This window comes from Ranitomeya variabilis, chromosome 7 (genome assembly GCF_051348905.1).
Source record: "Ranitomeya variabilis isolate aRanVar5 chromosome 7, aRanVar5.hap1, whole genome shotgun sequence".
Classification (NCBI taxonomy): domain Eukaryota; kingdom Metazoa; phylum Chordata; class Amphibia; order Anura; family Dendrobatidae; genus Ranitomeya; species Ranitomeya variabilis.
The window spans coordinates 154793562-154813305 of NC_135238.1; positions in this window are offsets into that span (position 1 = coordinate 154793562).

Here is a 19744-nt window from a genome sequence, read left to right on the forward strand (position 1 = left end):
CGTGTCCCATGATCCTGCCCCATCTGTCTCCATCCTGCCCCATCTGTCTCCATCCTGCCCATGATTCGGCACCATCTGTCTCTATCCTGCCCCATGTCTCCATCCTGCACCATGTGTCTCCATCGTGCTCCATTTGTCTCCATCCTGCCCCATGATCCTGAACCATGTGTCTCCATCCTGCAACATGTTACATAGTGCAGGATCATGAGGCAGGATAGAGACACATGGTCCATGTATTGTGGCTTGCCGCTTTCAATATAAAAAAAAACAAAACACTTTCATGGCTATAGAGTTTAACTGAACCTGCGTCTTGGTCTCAGGTTCAGTTACTGCGCTGGCAGAAGCCTGCCGCTTGGGCCCGATGAGCAGAAGAGACAGGGCCCATTGCGGGCCCCCTCTGCTCATCGGGCCCCATATGCCAGTCAAGGCAGTAATGCACTGATGGCGGCCCTGCCTAAACCTAGTATTTACTGAACATGCCTCTCCTAGGTGACAACACTTCTCTTCTTAATGTCAATTACACAATAAAAACTCCCTTGAGCAATCCAACTAGATAATAAGATATCATGTCCTCACAAAATACAGTGAAGTAGAAGCAATTACAGGGTTTTTGGTAAACAATGACATATTGCTAGAACCTAATTCCTGGGACCCGCACCAATCCCTAGAACAAATGGGACACTGGTCCTTTATATCATTTACCTGCATAGTATTGTGCCTATCATCTGTACAGGGAATTACAGCACGTCTCCATGAGCTTAAATGGTGTCAAAGGGAAGTTACATATAGTAAAATTCACTATAGTGCAATAATACCGTCATGTCCCTTTAAATTATCAGTGAATTCTGTCACCATGGCAATAAACAACCAATAGGATTGCTAGATTTGAATTTGAAGAAAAACACAAACGTCAGTTATTCTCAGTCTGTTCTATCTCAGCGGAGAGTGAAGACGGACACCTGCGGCCACCGCGACATTTCAGGTATAAACCTGTAATATTATCTAAGTGACGGCTGATTTATCTCATCACATATTCATACAGAATAAGCCAAGATGGACAATAACCACAATAACCCGACACAGACGGTGTTTCCCAAAGTTTCCAGTAACAGTACACCCTGGTCAATGGCATCTGCCCAAATGCCCAAAACCTATTCTGACTGTTCTGCTATTTTACAGGATTTTGATAGATTGTGACACGAGTGAAGCCCACAGTGAGACCATGTGGACCGGACCTTCATCCAGCGTTGGATCAGGTGAGATTCCTCACACTGTTAGGGTATGTGCACACGTTGCAGATTTCCTGCGGATCCACAACGTTTTTTTCCACGCAGAAACGCTGCAGATCCACAAGTGATTTACAGTACAATGTAAATCAATGGCAAAAAAAATGCTGTGCTAATGGTGCAGAAAAATCTGCACGGAAAACGCAGCAGATTCAAAAAAGGACCATGTCAATTCTTTTTGCGGATCTGCTGTGTTTCTGCACCTATTCCATAATAGAAATCCGCAGGGGTGAAAAAGGAAGAAATCCACACAAAATCTGCAAAAGAAACGCACTAAAAAAAAGCAATAAAGCGCAGATTCTGACTTGCGTTTTCTGCCAAGAAATGCAGAATCTACACCGAAAATTCCACAGTCAAATCCACAATGTGTGCATATAGCCTTAGACAACCATTCTCTGTCCTGTGGTCAAGTGGCTCCCAACGGCTTCACCTTTCTTTATCTTTGGGATGTGTCAGGTTTCCAGTAATTTTGGGGGTAAATATAGAACTGCAGATATTTGCTGTAAAAAATACCAGAAAGCTAAACTGATCCCCAACAAAGGATGACATTGCCGGTCTGAGCAGAACGTGAGCTTCATAGGTAGAGAGGGGAATCCCATCATTGGCCATGAAGGCTACAGAAGGATTGCGTCTTCCATGGACAAAACACATTTTTCTAGCTTCTTGTTACTGACATTTCTGTTCCTAGTACTTAGTGGGATGGTTAGCAATATGGTGATCAGCAGTGCCGCTCTGTCACATCCTCTCTGTATGGTTATGGGTGATCCTTATATTTGGTTCTTTTCTCTTCAGTTGATATCACACCGGAGGAGGCATTCAGAAGACTGGCCTTCTGTATGAAGTTTCTGCCGTCACCCCTCTACAAGATGGAGGTTAGTGAGAAGACGACTTTACCGCTGCCTTTAATTTTACAAGGGTGTATAGGAATGTCTTATTACATGAGTAACTTAATGTGCTGTCTTCTTAGCGCCTCATGCCGACCAGCCCAGAAGTCCAGAAGAAATATACAACAAGGCATGAATATGAAGAGCAGCCTGCACCATCCATGAAGACCCACATCACAGAACAAGAAGCAAGGGCGATGCGGGCTAAAGTACTGTGTATGGACCTGGATGAAGAGCAGCTAACCCAAAAAGAGGAAAGGAAGAAAAAAAAGGTCAACATCACAATTAAGATCGGCACCAGAAGAGAGACCCCGACAGAGGCAAGACGAAGCGGCAGAACAGAGGCCAGAAGAAGCGGCAGGACAGAGGCAAGACGAAGCGGCAGGACAGAGGCCAGAAGAAGCGGCAGGACAGAGGCAAGACGAAGCGGCAGGACAGAGGCCAGAAGAAGCGGCAGGACAGAGGCCAGAAGAAGCAGCAGGACCACGCAGTGCCACATCCTCCAGTATATTAACCAGTATTTGAGAGGAAAGAAGAACATCATCTGGACAATCCTGCTAGGACCTCTCAGCCGATAACATCATATACGGCAAATACTGGGAGGTAAGTATAAAAAAAAATAGTAATAAGAGCGGTAAAATATTAGAGCAGCAGTATAATAATATTAGTAGGCAAAACTGTAATATTAGCTATCATAGTAGTAACATAATAGTAGAAATATATAATATATATTTATAGTAGTAATTATAGTAAAAAATGGTAGGAATAAAAATGTAAAAGCAATAATATTAGTAGTTATAACTGCAGGTTTGATCTAGCAGTAAGTAACATAGTGACCTTAATATTGGTAGGGGCAAAGCATTAATAATAATTAATAATAAACAATTAATTACAGTAGTATAAATAGGATATCGAGAAGTAGTTGTCATAACAAGGTAGTCAGCTAGTATTAACAACTATTCTATTAATATAACACTATACACATTTTATTAGAATTTGGCGGCTTGATCCAGGGTCCTAGGACTGATCGCCTTTTCCCGGGGTCAAGAAAGAATTTTTCCCTTCAGACACAGATTGGCTGAAAGTGTCCAAGGGTTTTTGCCTTCTTCTGGATCAAAAGCATATACATAGTATAGTAGTAATATTTATAGTAGAAAAGGTACAATAGTCTTTTTATAGAAATAGCAAAAAAATAATTACTGCTACAATTGTAGAATATTTATAATAAGGAAGAAAAAGGACAAAAAGCATAAAATAATGATAATAGTTATTAAATTAGTATTTTAATAATAAGCATATAGTAATGATTTTAGTTTTAATATTAGAATAAATATTACTTAAAATAGAAACAATAATAATAATAATAATAATAATAATAATAATAAATAAAAAATAATAGATAATGTAGGAGAATAATAATAACCATAGTATTAGTTGTAGGGTTTGATCCAGGGTTCTAGGACTGATCGCCTTTTCCCGGGGTCAAGAAGGAATTTTTTCCCTGAGTCACAAATTGGCTGAGTGTGTCCAGGGTTTTTTGCCTTCTTCTGGATCAACAACTTTAGACATAGGAGCTTTATTTATTCCGGTTAGTGTAGTGTTAGTGTAGGGTCCCATCTGAAGAGGTCGCCTTGTCGTTGGCAGATGGGCTCGCACAATTTGATCAAAATGTGCGCCAAGAACCTCACATTTCTAGGAGCTGTGTAATAAATATGGCCATTTACATATTTGCTCTGGCAGAATTTTGTTGCCTCTTTTCTTTCTTGCTTTTGCATTGCAACTACAGCAGCTGCTCCTGCAAATTTATTTCAGTTTGTTTTGTTAGTTTACTTTCTTTCTGGATTAACACCTTTAGACATTATGACCTTACAACTAGTTAGTAATAATTTAAGTATGGCTATAGGGTAAAATTGGTGATAATTTTAGATACTGAGAGAAATTATACTACAATTTGTGTTATTTTATTTTTTATTTTTTTAAGAAAACCACATTCACACGTTTCCTTTATGCTTCCAAGTTTGATATCAAAGGCACCATATGGACATTTATATTCATTTTCAGCTTTTGATTCTTAGTTAGGTCTCCTTGATCCCTATAGAAATGTCAGTAGTAAATGGACATACCTTACATTTGACACCCATAGTTCGATGCATAACTGTAACAAGTAACCATATAGCCCAACGCTGGAGTTATACACCACACTATCTTCACATTCAGAAGTAGAACATGAAAAACTCTACTTTCTAATATGTCTTGTACTCCACAGTTCTGGATTGAAATGGGTTGTCTGGTGTATAGCGTCACTCTTCTCTTTAGGGCTGTCCCACACGTCCAGATAATTCCGGTACCGGAATAAATCGGTACCGGAGTTATCCGTGTCCGTGTGCCTGGGAACTCACGGAGGCCATACGTGCGGCACACGTGTGCTGCCCGTATGGCGAGTGGGTACCACACGGAGCGTGTGGTACCCACTCTGCATGGTGCTGAAGCTGCGATTCATATCTTCCCTGCAGCAGCGTTTGCTGCAGAGAAAATATGAAGAATAGTGTTTAAAATAAAGATTTAGGTGTCTGCCGCCCCCCCACCCCCTGTGCGCCCCCCCGCTGGTCAGAAAATACTTACCCGCTCCCTCGCTGCTTCCTGGTCTGGCCACGGCTTCTCCTGCATGCGGTCACGTGGGACCGATCATTTACAGTCATGAATATGTGGCTCCACCTCCCATAGGGGCGGAGCAGACTATTCATGATTGTAAATGATCGGCCCCACGTGACCGCATACAGTAGGAGGCGCGGCCAGACAGGAAGGAGCGAGGGAGCGGGTAAGTATTTTCTGACCAGCGGGGGGGCGCACAGGGGGTGGGGGGGCGGCGGACACCTAAATCTTTATTTTTAACACTATTCTTCATATTTTCTCTACAGCAAACACTGCTGCAGGGAAGATATGAATACCGGCTTCAGCACCATGTGGGGGGGACAGCGCTTACTGTAGCGCTGTCTCCTGCACGCACACAGACCCCAGACGGAGAATGTCCGTGTGAGGTCCGTGTTTTACGCGGACCCATTGACTCTATTGGGTCCGTGTAAAACGTGCGCTCCCACGAACACTGACATGTCTCCGTGTTTGGCACATGGAGACACGGTCCGCAAAAAATCAATGACATCTGAACAGATGCATTGATTTTTATGGGTCTACGTGTTTCAGTGTCTCCGGTACGTGAGGAAACTGTCACCTCACGTACCGGAATCACTGACATGTGAAACCGGCCTTAGGCTGTGTTTGGTATTGCAATAATAAATGTAATTCAAAGGAAGAGGGAATAAACATTGCTGGACGAATCATCAGCAATCTGAAATACGCAGGCGATTTAATATTGATAGTAACAAGCGTAGATGGATTTAAGGACTTATTATGGAGTGTCCAGATGGAAAGCTCAACCATGGGACTTTTACTCAACACAAAGAAGACAAAGATATTATTGACTACTGACAGGTACAACCAGACACATTTGAGATAAACGGCGACAAACTGGAAGTTGTAAAAGACTTCCACCTACTCAGATCGATGATCACTCAAGATGAAATGACAACACCAGAAGTAAATATCTGTCTAGCTATGGGCAAATCAACAATGAAGACACTGGACAAGGTCTTCAAATTGAGGAACATGTCACTGGCGATGAAGACACGGTTTATGCATAGTTTTATCTTTTCTGTGGTAACGTAGATATGTGAAAACTGGACAATGAAGAAACAAGACAGAAGAAGAATCAATGCCTTTTGAAATGTGGTGCTGGAGAAAGATGTTATCAATACCATGGATTGCAAGAAGAACAAACAAATCAATTTTGGAACAAATCAAGCGGGAAACGTCACTCAAAGGACACATCACCAAGCTACGACTTGCCTACTTTGGGCACATCATACGAAGCAAACAATCACTGTAGAAGGACAACATGATTGGAAAAATAGAAGGAACAAGGAGAAGAAGAAGAACCCAATGGCTTGATACAATCAAGATAACGGCGGAAAAGACACTGGTGGACCTATATAGGCTTACACAAGATCGATCTCCCTGCAGATTGTTCATCCATCAAGTCGCCATTGCTCCAGACTGAGCTGAAGGCCATGAATCAATAATTAAATAGTGATATACTGTCGCTATGAAGCGATGGCCGGGGGACCACCACGGTGCAGGAAGACTACTGTACACAAGATGAGGTGCAAATAACAAAGGGTAGATTTATTGGGAGGCACTCTCTGGGCCCAAGGGATGTACTGGGTCTTCGGCACTCCGGCGGTCCCCCTCAGCAGCTCATTCAGGGGACCCACCACCTTCGCGAAGTCTTTGACAAACCGGCGGTAGTACCCGGCAAGCCCCAGAAAGGCCTGAAGTTCTCTCACCGTGCGAGGGACTGGCCACATCTGGATAGCAGCCACTTTTTTCTGGTGAGGGTAGAACTCCATCTTGTGACACTATGTGGCCCAGGTACTCGATCTCTCTCTTGAAGAGGTGGCACTTCTTTGGCTTCACCTTCAGGTTATGAGCCCGCAGTCTTCCGAGTACCTGTCCAAGCCGGGCAAGGTGTTCTTCGGATGAGGCCGAAAACACAATGATGTCATCCAGATAGATTAGGGTAGCCTCAAAATTTAAGTCTCCCAAACACTTTTCCATCAGCCGTTGAAACGTGCCCGGAGCATTGGAGAGCCCGAAGGGCATCCGGTTAAACTCAAACAGTCCTATAGGGAGGATGAAGGCAGTTTTTTCTCTGTCTTTCTCTGCCATGGCTACTTGCCAGTATCCGCTTGCTAGGTCCAGGGTGAAGAAGTACTTAGCTTTCCCCAATGCTGTCAAGGATTCCTCGATGCGGAGCAACGGATACGAGTCTCGAACAGTGCAGGCATTGAGTTTCCTGTAGTCTACACAGAACCGGATGGTCCCATCCTTCTTCTTGATGAGCACCCAAGGGCTCTGACTACTCTGCACCACTCCTGAATCCAGCATCTGCCTCAGTAATGTTTTCACCTCTTGATACATCTTGGGCGGGATCTGCCGGTATCGTTCTCGAATTGGACAAGCTTCTCCGGTCGGTATCTCGTGCGTGATTGCTTCAGTACAGCCGAAATCCTCGGCATGACGGGCGAATGCGGCCTGATGTTCCCACAGCATAGCTTCTATTGCTTGCGCACGCTCAGGGCCCAGAGCCTTCACATCCACTTCCATTTGATTAAGGATGACCCGTCCACTCCACTCCGGGGATGGCGTCTCTTCGGCCCCCACAGAAACCGCTAGGGTCCACCCCGCACCTTCTTTCGGCGATAAAGACATCTTCTGACTCACCACTTCGCCCTTATGTAGGTACACCAGGGCCAGATCTGTCCCTCGTGGCAAGGTGACTGCCCCAGGGCCCACATTCAAAGCTCTTATGGGGACGTGTCGCACTGGACCACAGCTATTGTACGAGCTATCATGACTTCTTGGTCCACTCCTCCGCCTACCACAGGCTGAACAATCACTTCCAACCCATCAAGGTTGCGATGCGTCCCCACTGGAAGGTATACTATAGTTTCTCGCTCGGGAGGCAGGATTACAGGTTCTTTACCAGGAACCCTGATGACCCCTACCGTCTGATAGGATGGCACACTCTTCTGCGTCCCACAGACGCGGATCAGTCATTGAAGAGCTTCTTGAGTAGGCTTATGTGTAGTAGCCTTCTTCCAATATACAGGTCCCCGTTTGGTAAACATAATCTGATCGAGTTCACATAGGATATTCATCCCCAGTATGACAGGCACATCTTCTTTGATAGGCTCAGGGACTAGCAGGATCCCTTTTCTCCCCACTTCTTGTCCACAGATTTGAATATTCATCCACACGACCCCTGTGACCGGGATCAGTTGTTGGTTGGCAGCAAACAACCGGATCAATGTCTCTTTTTCTGGCTTGGCCAGGGCCTGGAAATGCCGTTTGAAATACGTTTCTGGCATCGTCGTCACTTGGTATCTACCAAGCAATCCACTAGAACTCCCTCAAATTCAGCACGTAGGAAGGGACTCCCAGCAATCAAGTGTTCGTTATGCGCCTCCCCCGCAAAGTGCCACATTACTGCGGGGGTTGGTAGTTTAACGGCGGCTCCCGCTGGCCTTGAGTATAGTTCCGACAGTCTCTAGCAAGGTGCCCCCATCCTCCACATTCCCAGCATTGGATGCCTCCTCCTTGCCAGGGGGCACCTTGAGCCTGTCCTTGTGCCTCCGATGCCTGAAGGGAGGGGGCTTGTTCCCACTGATCCCTTGTCGGTCGGGCTGAAGAATGGCTGCATGAGTATGGTGGGTCAGGCTCTTGTAGTTCCCCCACTCTTCGCTCCATCTGGGTCAGTTTCTCTTGCACGTTAACAAGGGACCGCTGCAAGTCTTGCACTACCTGGACCAGCACCTCTTGATGGTTTGGGTCCTCTCTGGAATTGGTGCCCTGGACACGCATCACCCCAGACACATAGCTCTCTTCTTTACTTCGGGCCACTGTTTCCGCCAGGACCCGTTCTGACAGTGCTCGCCTCAAGGATGTGTTGTGCAGTCCCAGAATGAATTGCTCCCAGATTATCCGGTCTTTAGAGCCCATGCCGTCAAATCCATCCGCCTCCTTTCTCTGCACCTCTGCTAACACTTCTTGCAGTGCTGCTGCATACTGAGAAATTCCTTCTTCTTCCCGCTGCAGCCTAGAGAAAAATTTGGCGCGAAGGTGTCCCGCGCTAGCAGTCTTGCCGTAGATCTCTTCCAGGAACTTCACTAGCTCCTTCAGGGTACTACGGATGAGTTCTGGTTGTAGGCAGACGTTTCTGCGGGCTTCTCCCTCTAGGGCAGTTAAAGCAATGTCCGCTTCAAGGTCTGGGCTGATGTTATAAATCTTCAGGGTGCTTTGCAGCCGGGACACACAGTCTGACAGTGGCATATTCTCGCTGTCAAACTTTGGTAGCACACTAAATATGGTGCCCATAGGGAGTGTCCTTGCAGGGGTTCCACCAATGACCACAGCATCCCCATTAATGTTAGCATTCCCGCCATTGCTGTCTGCTGCCTCCATCTTAGTGACAGTACCCTGCTCGCAGCGCCACTTGAAGCGATGGCCGGGGACCACCACGGTGCAGGAAGACTACTGTACACAAGATGAGGTGCAAACAACAAAGGGTAGATTTATTGGGAGGCAAGGAATGAAGTGGGTGAGGAAGATGCAAACAGGGGTATGCAATGGCAAGAGACACTTTACAAGAGTTACAAACTTTATCTTGTCCGTAAAATAGCACGGTGCTCCAGCTATTACAGACTCAAAATATGTCTCACAAGCAAATTTAAACAATAAACCAATAACAATGCTACTCTATATATAACCTCCCTGGCCTTTACTAAGCAGGCCACACGGCTCCCGTGTACTGACTACTGAAGCCTACACTAGGCCCTAACAGGTGCACCAAACAGGAAAAGACTCACGGTGATGTTGGGGACTCAGGTCCAGTCCCAGGGGGGCCCGCAGAAGTCTAATATGACGGTGCGCACGGCTTTCTGTCAGCTCTGTGAAATGTGGTCTTCTCCTTGCTTCTGGGTCCTATGGATGCTCCTGGAAACTGTAAGTCCCTTTCTCAGTATCTTCGTGGCTTAACAAACTAGCACAGAACAGCCACCTTTGCTGTACCCGGAAAAGTCTTGCAAATTTCACAAGTACACTCTGTCCCAGGCTGTGGGACCTTTCTTGTAGCAAACAGCACACAGTTCTCTCTCTAGCAGCTTCAGCTCACACACGCAGTTCAGGCTCAACTCCTCCCCTTGTTCTAGGGCAGTTCATCTTCACAATCTATAGCAGGGAGAAGCAGAACATTCCATCACACCAAACAAGGGGGTGCTGTGTCTTAAAGTGGCAGCGTGTTACTGTCCATAACAGCACCACCCTCTTACAGCTATAAATTCAATAGTAGAGGTCCCAATGTTATGGTGGTACAAATGTATCATATAAGAGGGGTGACATATCTGTAGTGATTTGGCCGTACAATAAAAGGGAGGGGGTGATGTCACCACTGTAGTGATACAGCTATTTAATAAATGGGAAGAGGTAATGACAAAACCCCCATACATATAACTTACAGTGTTCAAATAGTCACAAACGCTCCCTCCTCACATCACATACAAACACAATGCTCTTGTCAGCCAACGAAACAGCCTCCCACCTAGGAGAAGTAGCTTCCCTATCAGTCAATGCTTGAACATTTAAAAAGCCTTGTGATGACCAGAGATAAGTTTCTAGTCAAAACTGACTCAGGGAAAATCTGCGTACATTCCCAGTATGGAACATTTCCAATACGATGCCATATTCAGCTGGTTTCGTTAACCCTTTACTGACCTTGGATGGAATAGTACGTCCAAAGTCAGTACCCATGCTTTGATGTGGGCTCCGGCGGCGAGCCCACCTCAAAGCTGCGACATGTCATCTGTTTTTGGAGCGCCCCCACGTTAAGGGCAATGGGGTACTCGGCACCGGGTCCTTCGGTTCGGGGATGTCACGGTGGCCTGACCCGGTCTGTGGCCCTTTGAGGGGTGTCCAATTAAAGGTGTAGTTTGTATGGTGTTCGTGACGCCACCTGTGGTACTCGGTCAGGGTGACCGACGCTGCTCAGGGGTCCGCTGGGGTGATGTTATGGCAGCTAGATGGTATACCTTCCCACAGGTGAAGTGTATCCCCAGGGCTTCCCAGAGGTGTAGATGGTAATGGTGGACGATGTGAGGCACAGGGAATAACGAGGACACAAGGTTGCAGTCTCTTTACCTTTTACTGGAAGCTTCAGCATCCACAGTCCAGGGTACGGACCACAGGGTAGGCAGAGTCCTGCCGGTCTGAAGGCAAATCCAGACTCCCCTTATCCAGGTGGAAATCAGTAGCCTTCCTACTAGCGCCTGTTTATTGTAGTCCCTCCCTGCTGAGCAACTCGGTAAGGTCCTCACAACTTTCATGGATGTTTCTGATGTCTTCTCTCTGTCCCCCAGATGGTGTGGATAGGACAAACCCGTTTGACTGATGGCCTGAGGCTTGTTTATAGGGACCCTAGAGATGCCCCGACCCCCACAATTTGCCACTGTGTCTTCATAGGTATTAAGGTCGGGCAGCAAACTTGGAATTGACTGTCCTGCTGGTCCCTGAAGTAATACGTAGAGTCAATTACTCCCTCGGTGTTCCGGCCACCGGCTACGCGCCTCAGAAGGAGGCTGCCTGTTGTGAATCCGCTTTTGGGCTCCCCTGGTGGTTGCTGGTGGTACTGGTGACTTGTGTGTCTTTTCTGTCTCAGTTCACCTGCTCCCATCAGTGTTTGGGAGTTTCCTATTTAGCCTTGCTCTCCAGTCATTTCCTTGCCGGTCATCATTGTAACCAGAGCCTTCGGTTGCATGTTCCTGCTACTAGTCTGCTGATCAGCTAAGTGGACTTTGTCCTTTTGTTTTGTATCTTTTGTCCAGTTTGCAGTTTTGTTATTCTCTGTAGCTGGAAGCTCTTGTGGGCTGAAATTGCCACTCCTGTGTCATGAGTTGACACAGGAGTCTTAAAGTAATTTCAGGATGGTCTTTTGATAGGGTTTTCAGTTGACCGTGAAGTCCTCTTTTGTATCCTTCTGCTATCTAGTAAGTGGACCTCTCTTTGCTAAATCTACCTTCATACTGTGTAAGTCTTTTCCTCTAAACTCACCGTCATTACATGTGGGGGGCTGCTATCATCTTTTGGGGTATTTCCCTAGAGGTAAGCCAGGTCTGTTCCTTCCTCTACCAGGGGTAGTTAGTCCTCCGGCTGGCGCGTGGCATCTAGGGTTAATCAGGTATGCTCCCTGGCTACTATTAGTTGTGTGGTAGATTTAGCTCACGGTCAGCTCGAGATTCCATCACCCAGAGCTCGTCCGTTATCTTTGTGTTTTGATGTTTCCCTGCCATTGGGAATCATGACAGTATGACCGGCCCGTGTTAAAGTTACTGGCAGAAGAAAGGAGAGAAAAAGAAGTCTGTAGAGTTTTTTTTTTTTCCTATGTTTGCTCCATAGTTGGATCAGTTGTATTTCAGCTCTAATTACAGCCTTTGCCTTTCTCTCCTTCTAATCCTTGAATGGCTCTGATCTCACCTGTTTAAAGATGGATCCTCAGAGCTTGGCTGCAGGTTTAAATAATCTTGCTACTAAGGTTCAAAATTTACAAGAATTTGTTATACATACTCCGATGTCTGAACCTAAGATTCCTACACCAGAGGTGTTTTCCGGAGATAGATCTCGGTTTCTGAATTTCAAATATAATTGTAAATTATTCCTTTCTCTCAGACCTCACTCCTCTGGAGATCCTGTCCAGCAGGTTAAGATTGTGATTTCTTTGCTGCGAGGTGACCCTCAAAACTGGGCATTTTCATTGACACCAGGGGATCCTGCGTTGCTCAACGTGGATGCCTTTTTTCTGGCTTTAGGCTTGCTTTATGAGGAACCTAATTTGGAGATTCAAGCTGAAAAAGCTTTGATAGCCCTATCTCAAGGGCAAGATGAAGCTGAGATATACTGCCAGAAATTTCGTAAATGGTCTGTGCTTACTCAGTGGAATGAGTGCGCCCTAGCGGCAAATTTCAGAGAAGGCCTCTCTGATGCCGTTAAGGATGTTATGGTCGGGTTCCCTGCGCCTACAGGTCTGAATGAGTCCATGACAATGGCTATTCAGATTGATCGGCGTTTGCGGGAGCGCAAGCCTGTGCACCATTTGGCGGTATCTTCTGAAAAGTCGCCAGAGAATATGCAATGTGACAGAACTCTGTCCAGAAGCGAGCGGCAGAATTACAGGCGTAAAAATGGGTTATGTTTCTATTGTGGTGATTCTGCTCATGTTATATCGGCATGCTTTAAACGCACAAAGAAGGCTGACAAGTCTATTTGCACTTTACAGTCTAAATTTATTCTGTCTGTAACCTTGATTTGTTCATTATCAGTTATTACTGTGGATGCCTATGTGGACTCTGGCGCCGCCCTGAGTCTTATGGATTGGTCCTTTGCCAGGCGCTGTGGGTTTGATTTAGAGCCACTGGAAGTCCCTATACCTCTGAAGGGTATTGATTCTACCCCTTTGGCTAGTAATAAACCACAATTCTGGACGCAAGTGACTATGCGTATGACTCCAGACCATCAGGAGGTGATTCGCTTCCTTGTGTTGTACAATTTACATGATGTTTTAGTGCTTGGATTACCATGGTTATAATCTCATAACCCAGTCCTTGACTGGAAAACAATGTCTGTGATAAGCTGGGGATGTCGGGGGGCTCATGGAGATGTACCTTTGGTTTCCATTTCGTCATCTACTCCCTCTGAGATTCCAGCATTTTTGTCTGATTATCGTGATGTTTTTGAAGAGCCTAAGATTGGTTCTCTCCCTCCCCACAGAGATTGTGATTGCGCCATAGATCTGATTCCTGGCAGTAAATTTCCAAAGGGTCGTTTGTTTAATTTATCTGTGCCTGAACATGCTGCTATGCGAGAGTATATTAAGGAGTCCCTGGAAAAGGGACATATTCGTCCTTCTTCATCTCCTTTAGGAGCTGGTTTTTTCTTTGTGTCTAAGAAGGATGGCTCTCTGAGGCCTTGTATTGATTATCGACTCCTGAATAAAATTACAGTCAAATATCAGTATCTGTTGCCTTTGTTGACTGATTTGTTTGCTCGCATAAGAGGGGCTAAGTGGTTCTCTAAGATTGATCTTCGTGGGGCGTATAATTTGGTGCGAATTAAGCAGGGGGATGAGTGGAAAACCGCATTTAATACGCCTGAGGGCCATTTTGAGTATTTAGTAATGCCTTTCGGCCTTTCAAATGCACCTTCAGTCTTTCAGTCCTTTATGCATGATATTTTCCGTGAATATTTGGATAAATTTATGATTGTGTATTTGGACGATATTTTGATTTTTTCTGATGACTGGGAGTCTCATGTTCAACAGGTCAGGAGGGTTTTTCAGGTTTTGCGGACTAGTTCTTTGTGTGTAAAGGGTTCAAAGTGTGTTTTTGGGGTTCAAAAGATTTCTTTTTTGGGGTACATTTTTTCCCCTTCTTCTGTTGAGATGGACCCTGTTAAGGTTCGGGCTATTTGTGACTGGACGCAGCCTACTTCTCTTAAGAGTCTTCAGAAATTCTTGGGCTTTGCTAATTTCTATCGTCGATTTATAACTGGGTTTTCTGGCGTTGCTAAACCTTTGACTGATTTGACTAGAAAGGGTGCTGATGTTGCCGATTGGTCCCCTGCTGCTGTGGAGGCCTTTCGGGAGCTTAAGCGCCGCTTTTCGTCTGCTCCTGTGTTGCGCCAGCCTGATGTTTCTCTTCCCTTTCAGGTTGAGGTCGATGCTTCCGAGATCGGAGCAGGGGCAGTTTTGTCGCAGAAAAGTTCCGATTGCTCAGTGATGAGACCTTGTGCGTTCTTTTCTCGTAAATTTTCGGCCGCCGAGCGAAACTATGATGTTGGTAATCGGGAGCTTTTGGCCATGAAGTGGGCGTTTGAGGAGTGGCGTCATTGGCTTGAGGGTGCCAGACATCAGGTGGTGGTTTTGACTGATCACACGAATCTGATTTATCTGGAGTCTGCCAGGCGCCTGAATCCTAGACAGGCACGCTGGTCGTTGTTTTTTTCTCGGTTTGATTTTGTGGTCTCATACTTACCGGGTTCTAAAAATGTGAAGGCAGATGCTCTTTCTAGGAGTTTTGAGCCTGACTCTCCTGGGGATTCTGAACCTGCTGGTATCCTTAAGGATGGGGTGGTTTTGTCTGCTGTCTCCCCAGACTTGCGACGTGCTTTGCAAGAATTTCAGGCAGATAGACCTGATCGTTGTCCACCTGGTAGACTGTTTGTTCCTGATGATTGGACCAGTAGAGTCATCTCGGAAGTTCATTCTTCTACTCTGGCAGGTCATCCTGGAATTTTTGGTACTAGAGATTTGGTGGCTAGGTCCTTCTGGTGGCCTTCCCTGTCTCGAGATGTGCGTGTTTTTGTGCAGTCTTGTGATGTTTGTGCTCGGGCCAAGCCTTGTTGTTCTAGGGCTAGTGGGTTATTGTTGCCCTTGCCTATTCCGAAGAGGCCTTGGACGCACATCTCTATGGACTTTATTTCTGATCTCCCTGTTTCTCAGAAGATGTATGTCATCTGGGTGGTGTGTGACCGTTTTTCTAAAATGGTCCATTTGGTGCCATTGCCTAAGTTGCCTTCCTCATCTGAATTGGTCCCTCTGTTTTTTCAAAATGTGGTTCACCTGCATGGGATTCCGGAAAACATCGTTTCTGACAGGGGAACCCAGTTCGTGTCTAGATTTTGGCGGACATTCTGTTCCAGGTTGGGAATTGATTTGTCTTTTTCGTCTGCATTCCATCCTCAGACTAATGGCCAGACGGAGCGAGCTAATCAAACTTTGGAGACTTATTTGAGGTGTTTTGTGTCTGCGGATCAGGATGACTGGGTTGCCTTTTTGCCGTTGGCAGAGTTTGCTCTTAATAATCGGGCTAGTTCTGCCACTTTGGTTTCCCCTTTCTTTTGCAATTCAGGGTTTCACCCTCGTTTTTCATCTGGTCAGGTGGAATCTTCGGATTGTCCGGGAGTTGATGCTGTGGTGGATCGGTTGCATCGGATTTGGGGACAAGTGGTGGACAATTTGAAGTTGTCCCAGGAGAGGACTCAGCAGTTTGCTAATCGCCGGCGTCGTGTTGGTCCTCGCCTTCGTGTTGGGGACTTGGTGTGGTTGTCTTCCCGTTTTGTCCCTATGAGGGTTTCTTCTCCTAAGTTTAAGCCCCGGTTCATCGGTCCTTATAGGATTTTGGAGATTCTTAACCCTGTGTCCTTTCGCTTGGACCTCCCGGCATCTTTCGCTATCCATAATGTATTCCATCGGTCGTTGTTGCGGAGGTATGAGGTACCGGTGGTTCCTTCTACTGAACCTCCTGCTCCTGTGCTGGTAGGGGGTGAATTGGAGTATGTTGTGGAGAAGATCCTGGACTCCCGTATTTCCAGACGGAGACTTCAGTATCTGGTTAAATGGAAGGGCTATGGTCAAGAAGATAATTCTTGGGTAACTGCCTCTGATGTTCATGCCTCGGATTTGGTTCGTGCCTTTCATAGGGCTCATCCAGATCGTCCTGGTGGTTCTCGTGAGGGTTCGGTGCCCCCTCCTTAAGGGGGGGGTACTGTTGTGAATCCGCTTTTGGGCTCCCCTGGTGGTTGCTGGTGGTACTGGTGACTTGTGTGTCTTTTCTGTCTCAGTTCACCTGCTCCCATCAGTGTTTGGGAGTTTCCTATTTAGCCTTGCTCTCCAGTCATTTCCTTGCCGGTCATCATTGTAACCAGAGCCTTCGGTTGCATGTTCCTGCTACTAGTCTGCTGATCAGCTAAGTGGACTTTGTCCTTTTGTTTTGTATCTTTTGTCCAGTTTGCAGTTTTGTTATTCTCTGTAGCTGGAAGCTCTTGTGGGCTGAAATTGCCACTCCTGTGTCATGAGTTGACACAGGAGTCTTAAAGTAATTTCAGGATGGTCTTTTGATAGGGTTTTCAGTTGACCGTGAAGTCCTCTTTTGTATCCTTCTGCTATCTAGTAAGTGGACCTCTCTTTGCTAAATCTACCTTCATACTGTGTATGTCTTTTCCTCTAAACTCACCGTCATTACATGTGGGGGGCTGCTATCATCTTTTGGGGTATTTCCCTAGAGGTAAGCCAGGTCTGTTCCTTCCTCTACCAGGGGTAGTTAGTCCTCCGGCTGGCGCGTGGCATCTAGGGTTAATCAGGTATGCTCCCTGGCTACTATTAGTTGTGTGGTAGATTTAGCTCACGGTCAGCTCGAGATTCCATCACCCAGAGCTCATCAGTTATCTTTGTGTTTTGATGTTTCCCTGCCATTGGGAATCATGACAGCTGCCTATCTCAGGGCAGAACTCCCCCCGGTGTTTTCTCCTTGTGCTGTGACTTCGTTTCTCACTCTCTACAACACAGTTCTCTTCGTGTCCTTTCTTAGGATGCTGCCGCACGTGGGGCAGGCGCAGCTCCGTAGCTTTCTATCCCGCTAGGCCTCTGTCAGGATCCCACCCCTGACAGGGACCCTCTGTCTGCAGCTCAGATGTTCCTACTTTTCCCCCTGTCTGCCTGACAGGTACTCACTGGGTCAAACCCAGGCAGCATCTGACTAACTTTCTATCCAAACCACCAGTTTTACCCTTCTGTGAGGAGTGCCCTACTAGATAGGAGCATGGCTCCCCCTGGTGGGTTGGAGTGTGAAGTGTAGTGTATGTTTGGTGATACCTGGAAAGATGAACTTCTTTATTACCTTCAGACGTAATATCACTCCCCCTGGTGGAAGAATGACATTACTGCAGCGACCAGGACTCTGGGGCGCTGCATTTTCAACAGCTGACTAGTGTTGAGCGATACCTTCCGATATTCAAAAGTATTGGTATCGGATTGGATCGGCCGATATCCAAAAAATATTGGATATCGCCGATACCGATACCTGATACCAATACAAGTCAATGGGACACAAATATCGGAAGCTATCCTTCAGGCCCTGGGATCCATATTCATGTAAAAAATAAAGAATAAAAATAAAAAATATGGATATACTCACCCCTCCGAAAGGACCCTGGCTCTCACCGGTGCAAGCGTCTGCCTCCGTTCCTAAGAATGCAGTGAGTGAAGGACCTTCGATGACGTCGCAGTCACATGAGCGGTCACGCGACCAATCACAAGACCGCGACGTCATCGCGGGTCCTACACTCACTGCATACCCATTTATATTATTATTTATAAATAATTAGTAAAATATTAATATATTTTATAAGGGTATTTTTGTACTCCTTGTGTTTTTATGTATATAGCTGTATTTTGGAGTATACCTGTTTTAATGGTGGTTATTTTATCGATTTAATTTATTTAATATTTTTTCTGGGTTTTTATTTACTTACCATGTTACATGGTGCAGGATCATGAGGCAGGAAGGAGACAGGTGGGGCAGGATGAAGACATGGTCCATGTGTCTCCATCCTGCCGCCCAAACATATTGTGGCTTGCCGCTTTCAATCTAAGGTCGGCGTCACACTGGCGTATTGCATCCGATGCGAGATCATCGGATGCGATATGCTAATGACACTCGGCTCCTGCTCGCAGCAGAGCAGGAGCCGAGTGTCATGCGTCTGTGCTCCGATTCTCTTGCACAGGGAGGATCGGAGCACAGCTGCGGAGGAGGCGGAGAAATTAATTTCTCCATCTCCTCCATTGCTGGGGTCCGCTTATAACGCACAGCACTCGGATGATATCCGAGTGGTGTGCGCTGTCTCACTCGCACCCATAGGCTTATATGGGTGCGAGTGAGCCCAGAGTTTTCCTCGGTCCGAGACAATCGCAGCATGCTGCGATTGTCTCGGGCCGAGGAAAACGGCCGACAAAAAGTCGGCTGGTGGGAGCTGCCCCATAGCTGAACATTGGTCCGAGTGCAATGCGATTTTTTATCGCATTGCACTCGGCCGTTTAAAACACCAGTGTGACGCCGGCCTTATATATAAAGCTGAATGTGTGTGTGTATGTGTGTATGTGTATGCATACCTCCCAACTTTTGAAGATGTGAAAGAGGGACAAAGTTTGCGCCGCGGCAAATTTTAGGCCATGCCTCTGACCACGCTCATTCATAATTAGTCACACCCATATCCATGTCCCAACCACACCCATTTAGCACTGCTGATCACACTGTTTCATATACAATAATTAAACAAAAAAATATATAGTATAATGGCCACACATGATGCTCAATACTGTATAATGGCCACACATGATGCTCAATACTGTATAATGGCCACACAGTGCTCCATACTGTATAATGGCCACACATGATGCTCCATACTGTATAATGACCGCACATGATGCTCCATACTGTATAATGACCGCACATGATGCTCCATACTGTATAATGACTGCACATGATGCTCCATATTGTATAATGACCGCACATGATGCTCCATACTGTATAATGACTGCACATGATGCTCCATATTGTATAATGACCGCACATGATGCTCCATACTGTATAATGACCGCACATGATGCTCCATACTGTATAATGACCACACATGATGCTCCATACTGTATAATGACTGCACATGATGCTCCATACTGTATAACGACCACACATGATGCTCAATACTGTATAATGGCCACACACAGTTCTCCATACTGTATAATGATCCCACATGATGCTCAATACTGTATAATGACCCACCTCCTGTATGCATGGCTCATCTCCCTCCCATCCCATATACATGGCTCATATCCCCCCTCCTGTATGCATAGCTCATATTCCCCCTCCTGTATGCATGGCTCATATCCCCCCCTGTAAGCATAGCTCATATTCCCCCCCTGTATGCATGGCTCATATTCCCCCCTCTGTATGCATGGCTCATATTCCCCCCCCTGTATGCATAGTTCATATTCCGCCCCCTGTATGCATGGCTCATATTCCCCCCTGTATGCATGGCTCATATTCCGCCCCCTGTATGCATGGCTCATATTCCCCCCTG